General features: G+C 43.1%; 1 protein-coding gene across 1 annotated transcript in view; it reads left to right on the forward strand.

Annotated features, from left to right (window-relative positions):
* Positions 1 to 21,115, forward strand: part of PTPRF (protein tyrosine phosphatase receptor type F) — a 1,477,204-nt gene that overhangs the window by 530,101 nt on the left and 925,988 nt on the right. The gene's annotated exons all lie outside the window — the stretch shown is intronic.

The raw sequence follows: 21,115 nt of genomic DNA on the forward strand, positions 1-21,115 counted from the left end.
TTGTTTGTTTAGCAAAAAATAAAAACCCCAGCTGTGAGTAAATACCACCAAAAGAAAGCTCTATTCGTGTGAAAAAAAAAAAAAAAGATTAAAAATGTAATTTGGGTACAGTGTTGTATGACCGCGCAATTATCATTCAAAGTGCGTCAGAGCTGAAAGCTGAAAATTGGCCAGTAAGCAAGTGGTTAAAATTTTACACATTGGTGGAATGGCGCCAAACTTCAGTACTTAAAAATCTCCATAGGTGGCGCTTTAAATATGTTTACAGGTTACATGTTTAGAGTTACAGAGGAGGTCTAGTGCTAGAATTATTGCTCTCACTCTATCGATCGCAGCATATGTAACCCGTGTGTATCTGGCTCTGATACTAGCCAGTGCCTTACCGACCAATGACCTCACCGCACGTCCCTGCCAACCATGGTCTACCCGCCCGAATTGCACAGAGACGCATAGAGAACCAGTGATGACATCACTGGGTCTAACTGCGATACGGTATATATTAGAAATAGAAACGTTTTATTTAAAAATGTAATTAGCATGTTGATAAGAGGGAGGAAGGAGGAACCAGGGAAGGAAAAATATAGGCAGATTAGACTTCAGCTTTAAATGATATGTATGTCATCGTTCTGCTAAGAGCAGCACTTTGAAGATTTTCGATTTTCATTTACCAAAGAGCTGTGACAGTCCCAGCAGGATTGCGGCCACGTAGGTCATTGTAGGAGCGAGCTCTTAGTGTTGGTAAGGTTTTCCAATCTCCTGCATTCTAATCATTGCCAGGGACAATGCGTGTCTGTAGAAAGGGCACACAAATTAGTTCATGTGTAGCACAGAATTGATTCACAAAAAAAACTGACGTTAAATTGGAAGGAGCTTCAATGGGGGGGGTTTGTTTGCCTTTCCTGAACCGGTGACACGGTAATGGTATAGAGACGCTACAGCTGTCCGCCTTGTGATGAAACAAAATAACAACCCCCAGCACTGTGTAACTAGGCCACCATCAATACCCCAGTGTTAGCTGCTAACCTAGAAATAAATAGAAATACAATACACACTGATATTAGGCAGCACTTAACTAAATGAAACAAACATATGTGCATAGGTGTGTTTGATTTACTATTTGTAGTTTACATTTTATTGTCTAAAGTAGTGATGCTTGAGTTTACAGATGTTTGCTATACAATTCCATGTTTCTACATTTCTTCAAATGTCAAAAAAGTAGCCTGTAAGCCTATTCTGAGTTACGTTTCATTTGCCAAAGCTCTGTGTATCATAAACAACTGCCTTTCTTTTTTTCACAGTCAGAGCAATTTTTGAATTTTTTTTTGTTTTTGCACATATTTAACCACTTGCTTACTGGGCACGTAAACCCCCCTCCTCTCCAGACCAATTTTCAGCTTTCAGCGCTGTCGTACTTTGAATGACAATTGCACGGTCATACAACACTGTACACAAATTAACATTTTTATCATTTTTTCCCACAAATAGAGCTTTATTTTGGTGGTATTTGATCACCTCTGCTGGTTTTAATTTTTTGTTAAAAAATGTAAAAAGACAAAAAAAGTTTACCTTTTTTTTAATTTTGTTATAAAATTTTAAAACGGGTAATTTTTCTCTTTCATTGATGTACGCTGATGAGGCAGCACTGATGGGCACCGATAGGTGGCAGTGATGGGCACTAATGGGTAGCAGTAATGAGCACTGATCGGTTACACTGATAGGCAGCACTGCTAGGTGGCACTGATTGGCACCACTGGTGGGCATTGATAGGTGACACTCATGGGCATCGATAGGTGGCACTGGTGGGCACTGTGGGCAATGGCAGGTGGCCCTTGCAGGGGATACTAGTGTACACAGATGAGGCATAATTGCCTCTTCCTCTTCGGGACCGATGTCCCTTGCAGATGAGCCGTGATTGGCTTTTTTTTTCTCCTCGCACAGTCAGCGTGAGGAGGAAAAAAAACTATTACCAAGCTTTTGTTTACATCATGTGATCAGCTGCCATTGGCTGACAGCTGATCACATGACAAGGGACCAGAACCGGCCCCTTACTCAGATCGGTGATGATCACCCAAGTCTCAGTGACTCTGTGATCACAGCGCACTCCACTCGCACCCTGCAGGGCGCATGCAGGGAGCGTGCACAGGGGAGGCCGTCATATGAAGGCCTCCCAGAAATTCAGGTCCGCACTGAGGCCATTATTCGGCTATGGTGCAGACGTCAAGTGGTTAAAAAAATATATATATTTTCGGCCTGAATAATCCTCAAATCCCCCAAACATTATAGGTATTCTGAAAGCAGAGACCCTGGAAAATAATATGGTGATAGTTTGTTTTTTTCTTTTTATACCATGTGATATTAGTACAGAACAGTTTATCAAGCGCAAAGTTTCAGGGGAAAAAAAAACACTAATGTTGACATTAAAGGCTCTTTTTTTTCTTTTCTTTAAATAACAAACATATACTTACTTCCTCAGTTGGTTTTGCATAGAGCAGCCTGAATCCTCCTCTTCTCAGGTCCCTCTTTGCTACTCCTGGCCCCTCCCTCCTTTGAGTGACAAGAAAGTGTCACAAGCACACCAGAATCTCCAAAATTGTGTCCAAAATTGTAATCACATAGTATCAAAAAAATAAATAGAAGCCACGCAGGACCCCATCATTAGACATGTGGTTGGTCACATGCCCGATGAAGGGGTACCAAGTAGCTCCGAAACGTTGCTTCTATTTATTATTTTGATAATATGTGATTAAAACTTTGGACATAATTTTGGAGATCCTGGTGTGCTGGTGACACTTCCTTCTCATGATTGCAGTCGGTACCAGTCGTTGGTCATTTCAGCACCCAATTTAAGATACAGCTGTTTGTGCAGGAATGTGTGCGTTGGGAGTATTACATTGGAGGTCCCTCCTTTGAGTGCACCTCAGCCAGCAACTTGATTCAGGGGTCACCCGAGCTGAGTCAGAGCTTCATGTATCCATTTAGACACAGACCCCCCGGCCCTGCTCCCTCTCTCTCCCCGTACTGGCTGACTGACTTTGATTGACAGCCGTGGGAGCCAATGGTGCCAATCAGCCAATCAGGAGGAGTGTCCTGGGTGGCTGAGGAGATTGTGGACATTGCTGGAGAGAAGGGGCTTGGGTAGGTAATTAGGGGGGTGCTGGGGGGGCTGCTATACATATAAGGTTTTTTTTATCTTAATGCATAGAATGCACAACTTTACAACTCCTTTGAGACCCACAAATGCAATGGGGAAGATTTACTAAAAGAGTACAAAATCTGGTGAAATCTAGTGCAGCTCTGCATGGTAGCCAATCATTACCTTTCGTTTTAACAAATTTTTTTGAATTGTGTTATCTGTTTGTTTTTATTTTAACTATGTAGCACTTTGAGGTCTTTTGATGGAAAGTGCATTATAAATAAAATGTATTATTATTATTATTATTATTATTATCATTGTTACCTTTATCGCAGGGATAGAGAGGGCAAAAAAGGGGGATGGGGTATGTCTATATATCAAGAATAATGTACAAGTGAATGTGAGAGATGATACCACTAATGGAGGAGGTGGAAAGCTTATGGGTAGAGCTCCAAAGGGATGAAGCTAAGGGCAAAATAATCCTGGGAGTATGCTATAGGCCCCCTAACCTGAGGGAGGAGGTAGAGACGGATCTCCTATCAAAATTTGGATTAGCAGCAAGGATGGGAGGTGTCATCATAATAGGGAATTTTAATTATCCAGACATAGACCGGGAGGAGGGAACCGCACATTCATTTAGTGCTCCCCAGTTCCTAAATCTCTTGCAAGACATTTTCATGGGTCAGATGGTAGACACACAAACTAGAAATAAAGCCTTACTAGATCTACTGATTACCAACAATACAGACCTAATCACGGATGTGGAAATATGGGGCAATTTAGGGAGCAGCGATCACAGGTCAATTGGCTTCAGTATAAATCACACAAATAGGAAACATAAGGGGAATACAAAGACACTGAATTTCAAAAGAGCCAACTTCCCTAAACTACGAACCTTGCTAGAAGATATAAATTGGGATAAAATCTTAGGAACAAAGAACACTGAGGAGAGATGTGTTCGCTTTAGAAGCATATTATTTAAGGGTATTAACCAGTGCATCCCATTGGGTAATACATTTAAAAGAGCAAACAAAAGCGGAGGACAGCAAAAAAATCCCCAAAAATTCTTTAAGTATGTAAACAGTAAAAAAGGGAGGACAGACCATATTGGCCCCATAAAGAACGAGGAAGGACATCTGGTTACAAAGGATGGGGAGATGGAGAAGGTATTGAATTTATTCTTCTCCTCGGTCTTCATAAGGGAATCGGGGGGCTTCAGAAACCAAAACTGCCGTGTTTATCCTCCTGACACGTCACACAGGAAGCACCATCATGGCTAACAGGACAGAATTAGAATTAGACTTGGGAAACTTAACATTAATACATCAGACCAGATGGCTTGCACTCACCTTCTATGTCACTATGTAACTATATACTAGAATTCTATTTGCGTTTACCACTGCCTGGTAACACTGTTTGCACTGTTTGCTCATTTTGCAACCCCCCAATGTTGGACTCTCTCATGGGATTCTTTGCATTATTTTACAATTAGAAACATTGAACTGCAGTTTATTTCCCACATACAATCTATAGAAATACATTCACTTCTTGCAGGTGCTTTATCACACCAGATATTGCCAGCACCCGGAAATACAGTACACTGCACACCATCGGACATCAGCGTTCTTTGCTATATTTACTGGTCTCCTGTTCACCTTATAAGCATTGTGGTTTAAGCCCCTCACCTACTCATTATGCCACAGGGTCACATGGCTTCTTCGGGGGGGGGGGGGAGATATGTGGCATAAGCTTTAACTTTTTTATGTGAAATAAAGTCTGCACATAATTCATTTACAGATCTGTTGTCTAGTCTCTTGCTGCACCGTTAAAGTCCATTTTTTTTTATTTTTTTACTATACAGGGGTACTGTCAGTCTTCCCTATGTAGTCTATGGTTGGATGGTGGCATTATGGAAGCTACACACTTTTTGTTTAAGTATAAGAAAGAGTTCAGATAAAGTTCAGGCACAGAAAATGATGTTAATAGTAGAATGTGACTGACATTTTCCCTTTCCATTTTATTTTCCATTCTTCATGTAATACTGTTCTGTGCTCTGTGATGGAGAGCGGCAGCAGATGCCACGTGAGTGGGAAGTTTTCCGAGAAAACTGGCAACCTTTTTTTTTTTTTTTTTTATTCAGCAAAGCAATTTTTCCTGCTCCAGACTCCACTCCTGCTGGATGCCACCGAGGCTGGATTTGATTCTCTCTGTTTGTATGCTCATTTCCCAGTTACTTCCTAATTTACTTTTCCATTTTATATACAGTGCGCGGCGAGGTGCAGACGACCGCCTGCTGGCACGCTCTCTTTATGTTTCATTCCGACTATGATATGATATAGTTCTCTGAATTTTCAAAGACTCTCGTTGCTCCTCTTTTTCGGGTGCCAGGCTTGGTTTTGGATGCTGCAAATGCTCTTTCTTCTTTTGTTCTGTGTGATGTTGATACGTTTTTAGCAATTGCATTGTCTGCTGTTTGTTTTTTCCTCGGCGGGACTGTTTGCAGTTTGTTCCGTGACGTTGTACAATGTGAAAACAACTGGAGGCGATACCACAACCTCTCTTCTATTATTATTAATATTTTTTTTTTTCAGACAAGGGCATTACATAACCATTGCCGTGTTCGGTCCCGCAGACACAGGTGTCAAGGGAGAACGCTTACTGCATGAGACCGGAGGAGAATAATAAGGCCTCGTGACTCGACGCATATCAACTTCAATGTGTACGAACAGTGAACTTCTTCTACTTTTCATCTGTTAAATATACCAATGAAAGCTTTTTGTTACAAGTGCAAAAAAAAAAAATACCCGCTGACCCCGATGGTAATCTTGTGAGCTGATAACTTCCGATGTTCTCTCTCTGCACCACACTCTTATCAGCTATCTCACCCAACCACAGAATACTTCCTCCTGTGTTATGGGGATGAGGAAGGGGGAAGTGTTCTGTAGTTCTTAGCCCTTGTACATTCGGTCGGACATACCGACAACAAAATCCGTCGGATTTTGTCCGAAACTGGTGTTGCATACACACGGCTGGACAAAGTTGTCGGAAAATCCGATCGTTCGGAGCGTGATGACTTTATTTAGTTACGACGGGACTACGTTCAGGCTAGTAGCCAACAGCTTTGGTCTGGGAATTTGATCTGAGCATGCGTGGCACTTTGTCCGATCAGAAATCCTCTACAAATGATCGGACAAAGTCCGATCGGCTCATGTTGTCCGGAAAATTTTTATATCCAGCTCTCAAACTTTTTTGGGTCGGAAATTCCGATGGAAAAAGTCAGATGAAGCCCACACGTGGTCGGATTATCCGACAACACGGTCAGATCGGACATTTTCCGTCGGAATGTCCAACCGTGTGTACAAGGGCTTACACACTTCCTGTCCTAGGGTGACAACACTCAGAGAAGAAAATGACAACATCACCGTCAAGGCATTTTTTTTTCAGCGAGAGAATGCAGTTCTGACACCTCCAGCACTGAATGTATATACGTGCTGGTGCCGGGATCCCTGGATCGACTGCCCTGCTATGCTTTTGGCTAAGATTGTTCGATGAAACACACCACAACAACTACATTGCGGCTACAGATCTACAGGGATCCTTGTGTGGAATCTTGGGGGCTACAAGTTCTCCCTTTCCCCTTTGGGGACCACAAGTTCTCTAATATATGGCACAGCAACATTTTGTTTTTAGATTACAGCCGGTCTCTGGCTGATCGCTCTGTTGAATGCAATACTCTTTGTGACCTCCGATAGACATACGGCCCTGATGAAGGGACTTAGCTTGTCCCAAAACGCATTGGGTATATAGAAGAAAAGAGCATGCATGCTACAACAGCTATCACAGGTGTTGTGACAATATATGTATCTATTGGTGATGTATGCATCGTTTTATGTGTTTGTAGATTGCAAGCTCTAACGAGCAGGGCCCTCTAGTCCCTCCTGTATTGATTTGTATTGTAAGTGTACTGTCTGCCCTCATGTTGTAAAGCGCAGCGCAAACTGTTGGCACAATATAAATCCTGTATAATAATAATAAAATTTGATTTTTTTTATATATCTGTGTTCTCTTCCATTGCCCTTAAAGTCCCACTAGTACCGGGGGTACTTAACATTTTTTCTACTTCTATCTTATCAGGGATGGTGGCAACAACATATGGCTTACCTGGGTGGTCTATTGTTTGTATGGTAGGGGGTGATGGGGTGTGCTGGAGGGTCTACTGATGCTGGCTACTTGGGGATCTGTTGTTTAATTGGGTCTATTGTTGCTGGTGGGGGATTTTGTTGCTGTGGAAGTCAATCATTGCTAGGAGAGATCTGCTGTTGAAGGATGGATCTCCTAATGCCGGCAGCTTGGAGATCTATTGTTGCTGGTGTGGGGGGGGGGGGTTCTATTTTTGCTAGCTGCAGGGGATCTATTTTACTGATTTTCTTGTTTTCATTAAACATTCCACAGATATTTCCACAAAATTTTACTTCTGTATTCTCCAAAAATGTTGGTACTGGAAGGTAGATAGAGAGTGGAACCAAGGAACGGTGCTCAGAGGTGGGTAGGCGGTGGAGGCAAGGAGTGACTCAGAATGTAGAGTACCTGAAGGTATTCTCTGAGAAAAAAAAAGACCTGGCCACATGTAAATTCTAGAAACTTTGATGTGTTGTCATTCTTCAGGAGGACGTTAATACCCCCCCCCCTTTTTTTTTTTTTTTTTTTAAAGCATATGGCGTGCAAAACACACCCAGGCATGTACTGGCCATTGGGACTACAGGGAGTTTCCCGGTGGGCCGATGGCTCAGTGGGCCACTCTGATGCAAGGGGGCTGGTGATGGGACACTCTGATGTAAGGGGGCTGCTAATGAGACACTCTGATGTAAGGGGGCTGCTAATGAGACACTCTGATGTAAGGGGGTGCTGATGGGACACTCTGATGTAAGGGGGTGCTGATGGGACACTCTGATGTAAGGGGGTGCTGATGGGACACTCTGATGTAAGGGGCACTGATGGGACACTCTGATGTAAGGGGGCGCTGATGGGACACTCTGATGTAAGGGGGTGCTGATGGGGCACTCTGTTGTAAAGGGGGTGCTGATGGGACACTCTGATGTAAAGGGGCTGCTCAGGGGACACTCTGATGTAAGGGGGTGCTGATGAGACACTCTGATGTAAGGGGCTGCTGATGGGACACTCAAAATGTAAGTGGGCCGGTCTGGATGAAGTCCAGGGCCAAATTTCTTTCCCAGTCCATCCCTGAACACACCCCAAAAAACTTCCACCCGAGGCCAAAAAAAGTGCACACACATAAAGAGTGAAACACAAAACCGTGCCTCGGGAGTCTGCTGTCCTCCACAAGGAAGGACCTTACCCTGATCCCCCGGGGTGTTAGGCTCCAGACGGGGACTGAGGTACCAAATACATGGCCCATCCAGCCAAAGCCGGACGACCGCCTTTCTCCGTAAGGTCTGCCGAAACAGACCCACCCAGGTACTAGGGTAGGGGCTCCCCCGAAGCGAGAACCCCCAAAGAGAGGGCGAACCAAGCTAGAAAGCCTATGTCCACCCTCCCACAAGACTTTCAGGATAGGTCCGAGGACCGACACCCTACTCGCCACACGTGCAGTGACAACACAAAACGTGACAAACCACACAAATAAAATAAATAAAAAGTGAGGAAAGGGATAGTGGAGAGGAGAGTGAAAAGGTGGCCATTGCCCCTTTCACACTCGGGTGGCAGTGGGCGTTAGCAGTAAAGCGCCACTAGTCTTAGTGGCGATTTACCATTTTAATATTGACGCTATTCGGCTGCTCGGGGGGGGGGGGGCGCTTTTAACCCCCACTAGTGGCGAGAAAGGGATTAATAGCCCCCGAAAAGCGCAGTTGCCGAAGCAATGGTCAGGGGCAGTGGAGGAGCGGTGTATACACCACTCCAGCAGCGCCCCAAAGATGCAGCTTGCAGGACTTTTTTTTCCCATCTTGTAAAACTCCTCAGTGTGAAATGGGTCATAAGGTGCAATTATCCAGGTAGGATGAACAGGTAATATACTCATGAAATAAAGAGGGCAGAAAATCGTTTTTACAATACTGGCAGCCATTCGGGGATAACTATTTCTTTGAGATTTTTAGATTTTGAGTAGAAATGCACTTTACATTTTGTCTCAATATCTTCCATAGGAACAGAAGAAGATATGTAACATTCTTGCTATAAACCAAACACAATCTCAAACACGACACACACTTATCACCTTCATAATTTCCCATTATCAGCCAATGAACACATTAAGATAATTTACGTAGAGTGATAAATAGTGGAAATACATGGAGAGGTGTTTCCACAGGCTGATATAATCCTATATGGGTCTAAGAGATAAATACATTTGAATATGTTATTACAGCTATTCATGTTTAGGGTTGAGGTGTTTAAATTCCCACAATAATGATCTTTTTAGGTTTGGCTACACGGAATGTAAAATAATCTGAATTGCCGGAACTTCTCTTTATCGCCATCTATAAACAGCTTCTGGTACTGCGGTACTGTCTCTGCAGCCTGCACACCTGACCTACGTCAACCACCTATAAACGGATGCCAGCTCTGTCAATGTGAATCTGCCTGGCTGCACTACATTTATCTTTCTCTGTTTTTTTTTTTATTTATTTATTTTTTTACCTTAGCCTGTATTTTTGATCCTGCTTCTGTCTGTTGCCTGTCTGACCAAACGACTGCTTCTCACTTGCTCTAAAGTGGTTGCAAAGGCAGAAGGTGCATTCTATGCATTAAGAGAAAAAGGCCTTCTGTGTGCAACAACCCCCCTCAGCCCCCCTAATACTTATGTGAGCCACATCTAGAACCAGCAATGTTGAAGGAATGCCTTGGCTGGACCCCACTCCTCATTGGCTGAGACAGCAGTGTGGTGCCATTGGCTCCCGCTGCTGTCAATCAAAGTCAGACGGTCAATAAGAATAGAAAGGGTGCCGGGCCACGGCTCCATGTCTGAATGGATACTTGGAGCTGCAGCTCGGCTCGGGGCCCCCATAGAAAGCTGCTTGCTACAGGGGCTCTCAAGAGGAGGGAGGTGCCAGGAGCACAGAAGAGGGACCCAAGAAGAGGAGGATCTGGGCTGCTCTGTGCCAATCCGCTGCAACAGAGCAGGTAAATATAACATTATTTTAGCTAAAAAAAAACAGCACTACAATCACTTTACCAATTTGCCTCTCTAATGATGATTATGTCTTCCAGTTTAGTACTGCACCTGACTGCCTACTAGTTGGCTTTCACCACCTGACCCTCTTTAGTTTGTACCCTGGGGGGAGGGGGGGCTGTTATCAGACTAAACCATTAGCAGCTATGGTGAGGAGCAGACTCCCCAGCGTTGCACATTGCAACACAGGTGGTTGACTTTGACAAACAGGTAGAAGAAAGATCCTTTCTGACCCCAAAATAAGGGTCAGACCATTCCCTTGGATGAAATTAATTTATCATTCAAGGAAATGAACTGCTCCTGAACTCTCCTCTATGTTATCTTATCAGTACATGTACACAGGGTCGTTTATAGTCATTTCTAGGCAGTTGAGTTTAGAAGCATTTTTTGGAAAGCAAAAGAAAAAAATGCGTTTAGGGCGGATGTTCAGAGGCATTTGAAACACCAAACGCCCGTAACAGCTTGTAAACACGGTAACTCGCGTTTAGCCACATTTAGTTTATACAGGCATTTGTAATTTTTTACTATTTAAAATAAAATAACGCTTCTAAACGCAAACGCGACAACACTGACTTTTTTAAATCGTTCAGGGGAGGCTGTCCCGTGTACATGAAGCCAAACTGACACTTTTGGGAACCAGTGACATTATTACAGTAATCAGTGCTAAAAAATATGCATTATTACTGTACTAATGACATTGGCAGGGAAGGGGTTAACATCAGGGGCGATCAAAGGGTAAAGTATGTCCTTAGGAGGTGCTTGCTAACTATGTGGGGGATGGACTGACTAGATGAACACAGATATCCGTGTTCCTGCTTATCGCTATCTCCATCCCTGTCAGAACGGTGATCTGCCTTGTTTACACAGGCAGATTGCCGTTCTGTCTCTCTGGGGAGCGATCGCGGGTGGCCGGCAAACATTGGGTCCCCCTCTGTCCAATTGGTGCACGTGCACCCCCAGTATCTATTGCACAAAATGACATATGGGTATGTCGTTTCGCGCGATAGAGCCGCCCTGCCACAATATATCTGCAGTAGGTGGCCTTTAAGAGGTTCAGACAGAGCTGAACATTGGATTTCACATGTCACGTGACTTGGGGTCTCACAAGTCGGATCCCATGTCGCGGCAGTGTGAATCGGGCCTAACACTGCATCCAATTTTGTAACATTAATAAAAAAACACACTAATCACCTGCGCTGCGTAAAAAATATAAAATCACACAAATATAGTAGCAAAGCTGCTAGCACTATTCTCCCGGTACAGAAAACAGACAGCAACAAGAAATAAATGCAGCACTTATGCTTTTTTAAAAGTCCAAGTAATTTAAAAGTATGACAACTTATATAAGAATCCAACAAGTGCGGGCCCACACAAAGAGGTGCTGGGAAGGATCCGTCACCAAAAGGAAAAAAAAATTCACACGGACCCTTACCCAAACAGGTGGACCACCTAATTAAACGCAGTCAAAAGCACTTGTGTATAAGCAATTCCAGTTCTCCTTAGCCCACGTACACACGGTCGGAGATTTTGGCAACCAAATCCGTCGGATTTTGCCTGTCGGATTTAGTCCGACGGATTGTGTCCGAAACTGTTGCATACACACGGTCGGGCCAAGTTGGCGAAAAATCCGATCTTTCAGAACGTGATGATGTTATTTCGTTACGATGGGACTACATTCAGGCTAGTAGCCAGTAGCTTTGATGTAGGAATTTGATCTGAGCATGCGTGGCACTTGGTCCGATCAAAATGCTCTACACATGATCGGATTAGGTCCGTCAGGCTCAGTTGGTCGAGAAATATTTCCAACATGTTGGAAAATTGGGTCGGACGGAGATTCGGACGGAATCAGTCAGATGCATACCACACACAGTCGGATTATCTGACGACACGGTCCGATAAGACTCATTCCGACAGATTCTCCGACCGTGTGTACAAGGGCTTACACATAAGAAGATGGGTTGCTCTAATCAGATCCACCTCCGACAAAGTCCCATGACATAAATGTATGGGAATAGGCAAGAAAAAAACCTCATTGAACAGTATTACAAGCAAAAGTATTTAGTAAAATAGGAAGCCAGAATACTCACAAACATGATAAAAATCACATGTCAGTCCTCATAGATCAGGATAATGTTTCCAACCGGTATGATGGCCTACTACCGGACGTGGCAACGTCACGTGACCAGACTCCTTCCAATGCGTTTCATCACTGTCAGACGTCATCAACCATTACGATCGGTGTCCTTGAAGTAAGTAGAGGTCACCGATCTATTATTTCATACTTTCATTTTTAAATCTAAAAAGTGTATCTCCTCCTTACTCATCTCATGTTGGAGAATAATCCCACTGCCATTATAATTGAGAAGATGCATGAACACATTCAAGGACTCAATGCCACCATCCCATAGGAGGAGAACGTCATCGATGTACCTCCTCCAGAGAACCAACTCAGGTCTCCGGGGGGCATCAGTGACATCCTCCTCCCATTTGTCCATGAAAAGATTGGCCATACTCTGTGCAAATTTTGCACCCATGGCCACTCCACGGCACTGTAGGTAATTGGAACCATGATACCAAAAATAGTTATGTCCCATAGAAAAATAAAGTAACCACAAAATAAATTCTGCTGCAAGAGGGGTATCAATCCTTATCCTTAGCCAAAAAATACTGCACAGCCTCCCTTCCATATTGGTGAGGAATGATGGTGTAGAGAGACGCCACGTCTGCTGTAGTTAAGATGTAGCTCTCTTTCCACTCTACCTCTCTAAGTAAATAATCACTTGAGTTGAATCCTTAAGATAGGAAGGGCTGCTGGTGACCACTGGCTGCAAACAGTTATCAATGTAGTGATCCACTCTAGAAGAGATGGAATTGATCCCACTTACGATGGACCTGCCAGGTGGTTGAAAGGGGGGATTTTTATATATCTTTGGTAAATAGTATATGACAGGCACTCGAGGGGCCACTGGTACCAAAACATTTTCTTTTTCTTTTTTTTTTTTTTTTAGTAAGAATTTTTTCTAACAACCTTCCTCAGTGATAAACTGTAATTCCTTGTTCAATTTGCAAGTAGGGTTACCCGACATGACAGAGTAAGTTCCTACATCTTTCGTATATGATTCCTGGTCCAAAATGACAATCCCCCCTTATCAGCTGGGCAGACCACAATTACGCTTACTCAGGGACTCTAGTCATCTCTTAAACTTAGAATCTATCCTGGATTTCTTAACCTTCTCCAAGTCTTTTAGGAAAAGGTCCTTGATGACACCCAAAGAGGGAGCAAGGTTACAAGGTGGGTTAAATAGGGAGGCATTAGTCAATGAAGAATGCCTAAAACTATCAGTATTGGCTATAATATTTCGGGTAGGGTTAGTGATCAAATATCTTTGGATGTTAAGCTTCTCAACATACTTTTGGACATTGATGAACATGTCAAATTTATTAATGGGACACGGGGGAGCAAATTTCAAACTTGCTTCTCATCAACTGAGAGCTCAGCTCTGCTTAGGTTAAAAAGGCCTCCATCAACTAGACTCTCCTTCTTTTTTCATCTGCTCTTCCTTCGCCCTCTGGTACCTCATTTTGTTCAATACTTCTTTTTGATTTATTTCCTTCTTTGGGGAAAAAATAAATAAATATTATTATGGGATTGATGACTAGATTCATGATTATGACTATTGCCTCCTGAAGTATCCCTCCTATCCTACTTGGGAGTTCTTGGTGGATAATCCCTATTATGCTGTTGGTAATTCCTACTCGAATTACCTGGTGGATAACTATAAGGATGTTGTGTTAGATGATCTCTATTGTGGGTATTGATTGGTTCATTATATATAGGACAAACATGTCCTCTCCTTCCACGACCAGGAGCCCCTCCTCTCCCTCCCCTCAGATTTCCAACATAAGTCCTAGGGCAGTGATGGCGAACCTTGGCACCCCAGATGTTTTGGAACTACATTTCCCATGATGCTCATGCACTCTGCTGTGTAGTGGAGCATCATGGGAAATGTAGTTCCAAAACATCTGGAGTGCTAAGGTTCGCCATCACTGTCCTAGGGGAATCAACTCTCCGAACACCAGAGAGCTGACAAGGGAGACGGAGGGGTGGGGGGAGGGTAACCAAACTAAGTTAGGACTTGAAAAAGCATAAGTGCTGCATTTATGTTATATTTATTTTGTAACATTGTTTCACTCATCATTGTACCATTATATTGTTACATTTATCTCTGTATCATTGTATCAGTCATTTCTGCAGCCATCTTTGTAACAGAATTATATTTTACATTGGTCTCTGTAACATTGTATCTGTTCATCTATCTCTGTAACATTGTAATACTCCACATCTACTGTATCTCCAACTTATTGTATCAGTCTTTATCTATGCATGTAACACTAATGCCCCATACACACAGTCAGATATTCCGACTACAAAATCCATCAGATTTTTTCCAAAGGATTTTGGCCGAAACTTGTGTTGCATATACGCGGTCGGACAAAGTTGTCTGAAAATACGATCATTCGGAAAGGGGTGGGGGACATCGTACGACAGGACTACGTAGAGGCCAGTAGCCAATAGCTTCTATTGGAAATTACGACGGAAAAAGTCCGATAGAGCCCACACATGATCGGATTTTCCGACAACATAATCCGATCAGACTTTTTCCGTCGGAAATTCCGACAGTGTGTATGGGGCATATCACTCTGCAGCGACCTCTGTAACATTGTATCACTCGTCTCTTTAGCACTGTATCATTCTAACGTCATATGGATACCACTGTATAGTTCTATATCCATCTCTGTAACACTGTATAATTCTGTATACTTTTTTGTAAGGCTAAGTTCATACTAATGTGGTAAAATAAAGGCCGCGATCTGTGCGTGTTTACGGCACTGCGTTCAAATCGCATTGCCTTTGTGATCCGCAGCTGGTATCAGTGCAATCCTAATGACACCCCAAAGTCGGGGTAACAAACATAGTGCCTTTGCCAGCACCGGGTCGCATGCTACAAAACAACCATGCGATCCAGTTGCAGTACTGTTCCAAAATAGCTGCATGCATGTTTTTGGTGCAATTTGATATAATCTATTTTGAAGCGTGTGTGAATTTAAACAAGAATGTGGCGCTGTTCCTGTGCGATTCACGTGAACTTAATAGTGTGAACCGAGCCTAACATTGCATCAGTAATCTGTAACCTTGTGCCACTCTACATCTTCCTCTGTAACATTGTATCACTCATCTCTGTAACATCATTTTTATTCATCGCTATAACACTGTGTCATTCTTTATCCTTCTCTGTAACATTGTATCACTCTGCATATATCTCTGTAATATTGGCTCGGTTATCTTTGTAACATTAGGTCACTTTACATCAGTCTCTGTAACATTGTATCATTTTATATCCATCTCTGTAGCATTGCATCAGTCATTTTGGTAAATCTGTCATTCTACATCTATCTCTATAACATTGTATCACTCATCTCTCCCTCTCTCGAATGCTGCATTAGTCATCCCTGTAACATTGTATCATTCTGTATTCATGCCCATAACACTGCATCATTCTACATCCTTCTCTGTAACATTGTATCGCTCTGCAGGCTTCCCTGTAACATTGTTGAAGTCTGCATATCTCTCTCGGTTTCCTCCCCTGCAGGATGTGAAGTTTCTGCTTGAGGTGATCCGGTCTCTTGATGAGAGACTCAGTATTCCACTAATCTTCTTTTTCTCCTTTTTAAGATAAGCCGTATCCTCCAGCCACTGAATTATTAGCAATATAGTTCCATCCAGCGTTCCATTTATTTCTTTGTGTGTCAGATACATAAACAAGTAGGCGGATTTAGGGAAAGTAGGCCATGTTTTTCTTGTTCAGATCCCTCACATACAAAACAAAAATAGTTAGAAGTCAACTGAGCCGTCTCCGCACTTCGTTATCTGCATATCAGTCCCGTTATTTTGGGGTAACGCTATGGCTATTATGTAAAGATGAATTCAGTTAATATCGAGCCACGTTTTTTTTTTTTTTTCTGTATGCAAAAAGATGTGTGAGAAAACCTAGATGGCTGCTGTATCTTCCTGCAGAACAGTTGTGTGATTACAGAGCAACGGATGGGTGCAACGGATTCTGGAAAGGAACACAGAATTACAGCCAGGACCACCATTGTAAATTGTGCGACCCCATATAGCCCGCCGAATTTATTATAGCAAAAAGTAAAAAAATATGCGTTTTTTTTCCCAAAATTGACGCTCTTTTTTGTTTATAGCGCAAAAAATTAAAACCGCAGAGGTGATCAAATACCACCAAAAGAAAGATCTATTTGTGGGGAAAAAAGGACGTCAATTTTGTTTGGGAGCCACGTCGCACGACCGCGCAATTGTCAGTTAAAGCGACGCAGTGCCAAATCGTAAAAATCGTAAAAAGTGCTCTGGTCTTTTGCCAGCCAAATGGTCCGGGGCTGAAGTGGTTAAGCTGTTTTCATCTTCTTTCAGTTAGATTGACAGGTTTCTCTGATTGACAGCTTCTTCTGCTTTGTGTGAGCCAATGAGGAGCGAGATATCCTCTGCTCTAGTGCATATCACTGGATCGAGATCAGGCTCAGGTGTTTATTTAGCGGGACTGTGGGTGGAGCTGCATGCAGAAGGTTTTTTTTTTAACTTAGACCTCTTTCACACTGAGGCGGTTTTCTGGCTTTTTAGTGCTATAAATAGCGTCTGCAAAGTGCCTGAAAACTGCCTCCCATGCCGGCAGAATGTGAAAGCCCAAGTGCTTTCACACTGGGGCGGTGCGCTTTCTGGACAGTAGAAAAAGTCCTGCACTTTTGGGGAAAAGTCCTGCATCTTCGGGTGAGGTTTGGGAGCGATGTACTCTGCGCTCTCAAAATGTCCCTGCCCATTGCAATGAATGGGGGATAAAAACGCCAAGCGATCGGCTGAAAAGCGCTGCTTAAACAGTGCTAAGGTGCAGCTAAAACAAGCTCAGTGTGAAAGAGGTCTTGCTGCATAGAATGCAGTAAGGTGAAAAATCCTTCTGCTTTTAAACCACTTTAACTACAGAGTGGTCATGGTAAGAATGTATATATAGTCCATCAAGGATCAGTTCTCACCCAGATTCTTCACTTAATATACAGCCCTCACTCAGCAGTGCCCACATCTAAATGAAAAAAAAAAAAAAGATCCCACAATAGTGTAATACCATTAAAACAAAATGTATTCCAAAAAATACTGAAAACACTCACATTTTTGTGGATATAAACAGCACTGATTAATCCAACAAACTGGCAATAACATAGCATAGATTGGCAGAGCTGACAGGTCTGATGATGTCACCATATTCAGGCCACGCCCCTACATGTTTCGTCAGATGCTTACTTTTTTATAGGGGTTGTGCTAAATGTCGCTCAACACGCTCTATACTTAGATCAGAACGAGGAAGATCGACACATACTAATTACACAGCTTCAATACTAATTACACAGCTTCCAGCCATAATATAAACAACCGGTAAGCACATCTCGACCACAGCATAGAGCCATCTTATGGCGGTGAAGGTAACTGCACACAAATGTGTGTATATATATATGTGTGTGTGTATGTGTGTGTCTATAAATATATATATAATTGTGGCAGAGCGAGGCTTTGTCCCTATAAAAATGGGGTTAAAGTGAACAGACAGTCTGCATATCAGCGGATTGCAGAGCTACAGAGGGTAAATTTCAAACACAGAAAACTGCTCTGACAGTTTTCTCCGGATCTTGCTATTTCTGATAGGGGCTCTGTAGTTCGGAGAGCCTTCAGAGTCTTGGGTGGGACGGGATCTCCAACCCTGTGTCCGGCTCTTGTGGACAGCCAGCAGGGTGTGTGCCCAGGTGCACACAGCACATATAACGAGGGTCTGGTAAGAGCAGAAGGAGAGGAATGTGGAGTTGGAGCAGTGGCTGCTGGCGAGTGTCTCTGTTGTGAGGATAGATGCTGTGGGCATTTAGAAGCTCAAAGCTGTGTGCGTCCAAGGAGCAAGAAGCTGTGTACATTGAGGGGCTTGAAGCTTTAAGGAACCCAAAGTTGTGTGCACCCAAGACCGTTGGCCTGGAAGATCTGGTTGTTTGAGTTACCAGCACCTATAACAGCAGTGCTGTTGAAGAGTAGCCAGGTGTGCTTGCATTTTCAGTTTTGTTTGAATGACGTGTAAACCCCTGCGTGGGATTCTTTAGTGGATTTCTGGACCGTTTTTTTTTTGTTTTGTTTTTTTTTCCTTTAATAAATGTGGCCTACCAGACCCTTAACTATAAATGCCTGTCTGATGTGGCCTCGCTACAGAAAAAAACACATCTACCACTGAGCTGAACAATCCCCAATGCCTATATAAATAGATATATATATATATATATATATATATATATATATAGATATAGAGAGAGATAGAGAGATAGTAATGCGCTGGTATGACAAAAAAAAATTGTGAAAATCATATACAATATAAACCATCTATCTATGGAATACCAAATAAAACCATATATAAAACATACATACATAAAAAAAAAAAACGACCATCATACTCCTGATGGACAATGGTGCAAGTCAATTAAAAATAAAAATAAAACTACTTGGAAAAGCAAATTTAAAATAAAAAAATCTATAGCAGGTCACACCGGAGGTCACAGGAAGTACACTCAAACTGCAAACATAGTAAACTACTTTTATTTGTTCGCCAGGAGACGCAGATAGTGGGGTTACTGAGAAAGGGTCCCCTCTCTGCTCTCGGTCCCTCTGCTGCACTGATGGGGCCCAGGCCCGGTACAGATGGGCCAGCTCTACACCCCCCCCCCCCCCCCATCGGTGGCCTTGGGTACAGCCATAAAGTCTCAGTGTCTTTCTCCTTCTGCAAGTCTTTAGCGTGACTCGGAGCCACCTGGGTCCACCATTCTGAAAGCAGAGGATTATGGGACATTCTGCAGAGGCGGCAGTCACGATGGTTCTACAGGTATTTATCCACTTGCCTGATGGTCTTGGGTGTTTCTGCAACTGAAATAAAATGGTGTTAAATGTCTTGCATTTGGAAGGAAGTTTCAGAACAAATTCCCATACAAGGGGAAAAAAAAAAAAAAAAACATTGATTTATTTAATTTAACACTTTTAAGTGTCAATAAGTTGCAAGGCCTTTTCAGCCATTTCTTTTGTGAGCGAGAATTTTCTTGAGAGCTCCATTATATTTAGTTATTACATCATACTGTTCACTGTTTTTATTAAATAATTCACAATGCAGTTCCACAGTTGTCATAGAAACAGCTTCACTCTCACTGTACAGACTTATTTACAGAGAACTTTATGGCTCTCAAGTACCCCCAGCAGGTCTTGTTTTCAGGATTTCCCTCTGCGGTCGACAAGAATGTGCATTCCTAACAGCTGTAAAGATTAATTTGCTCATGTATAATTTAACAAAATTCACAAAACACATATTTATAAGGTACCAATTTGTCAATTCTGCTTTGAAATTGCAGAGTATGCGCTGACATGATCACCCCCGAGCGCCCCAGAACAATGACATGCAAACCTTTAGGTCCAAAAAGATGGTGACAATTGTGATTCCCAGAACACACTGTGACAACTGGGGGTCCCAGGACAATTATACACTGCATAGGTGTGCTCAGCCTATAACATTAGGGTGTGCATCCCAAAGCTCAGACACACGTGTGTGTGAGTCTACATGTGTATGGCCCCAGTACATTATTCTCTCTGATGACACAGTAAAAAAGGTGCGTAAGCACTTCTCATGTCAGATCAGGTAAGAGGGTGATCTTTCCCATCTCTCCGCCAGCACACAGAGCAATTAGACTAATGTGCAGTAGGTGAATATGATGTGCCCAGGCACATCGGCACACCCAGTGTGCACGCCTATGATAAACTGACATTTGGAGGTCTCAAAGCAGTCACAAGCTAACATTATTTATTTATTACAAGTACTTACACAGCACCACCAATTTACCCCAGCACTTTACATATATATTGTACATTCACATCAGTCCCTGCTGTCAAGGAGCTTAAAATCTGAGGTCCCTAATTCACATTCATACATACACATAGTAGGGCTAATTTAGACGGGAGCCAATTAACCTACCAGCATGTCTTTGGAGCATGGGAGGAAACCCAAGCAGGCACAGGGAGCGCATGCAAACTTCAGGCAGTTGTGCTGCGGTTGGGAGTCGGACTGACAACCCCAGTGCTTCCAGGTGGAAATGCTAACCACGTACCTCACTTCGGGTTCACAAAACAAAGACACACTGACACTTGGAGGTCCAGAACAAAGACGCACTGACATTTGGATGTTCCAGAACAGTGATATAAACGGATACTTGGAAGTTCCAGGTTTATGACACACTGACACTTTGTGGTCCCAGAACAATGACACTTGGGGTCCACAAACAATAACACGCTTGGGGGTCCCAGACCAATGGCACACTGGCACTTAGGACCCCAGAACAATGGCACACTGGCACGTGGGATCCCAGAATATTGATACACTGGCACTTGGGGGTCCCAGAATAATGACACACTGGCACTTGGGGGCCCACAAACAATGATACATTGACACTTGGGAGGTCCACACACAATGGAACACTGACACTAGGGAGGTCCACACACAATGGAACACTGACACTTGGGGGTCCACAGACAATGGCACACTGACACTTGGGAGGTCCACAGACAATGGCACACTGACACTTGGGGGTCCACTATCAATGGCACACTGACACTTGGCTGTTCCAGAACAATGGCACATTGGCACTTGGGGGTCCAAAACAATGAC

The sequence above is a fragment of the Lithobates pipiens genome, unplaced genomic scaffold, assembly GCF_037356315.1.
Source record: "Lithobates pipiens isolate NorthernLeopardFrog02 unplaced genomic scaffold, aLitPip1_a1.2 Scaffold_23, whole genome shotgun sequence".
NCBI classification, from domain to species: Eukaryota; Metazoa; Chordata; class Amphibia; order Anura; family Ranidae; genus Lithobates; species Lithobates pipiens.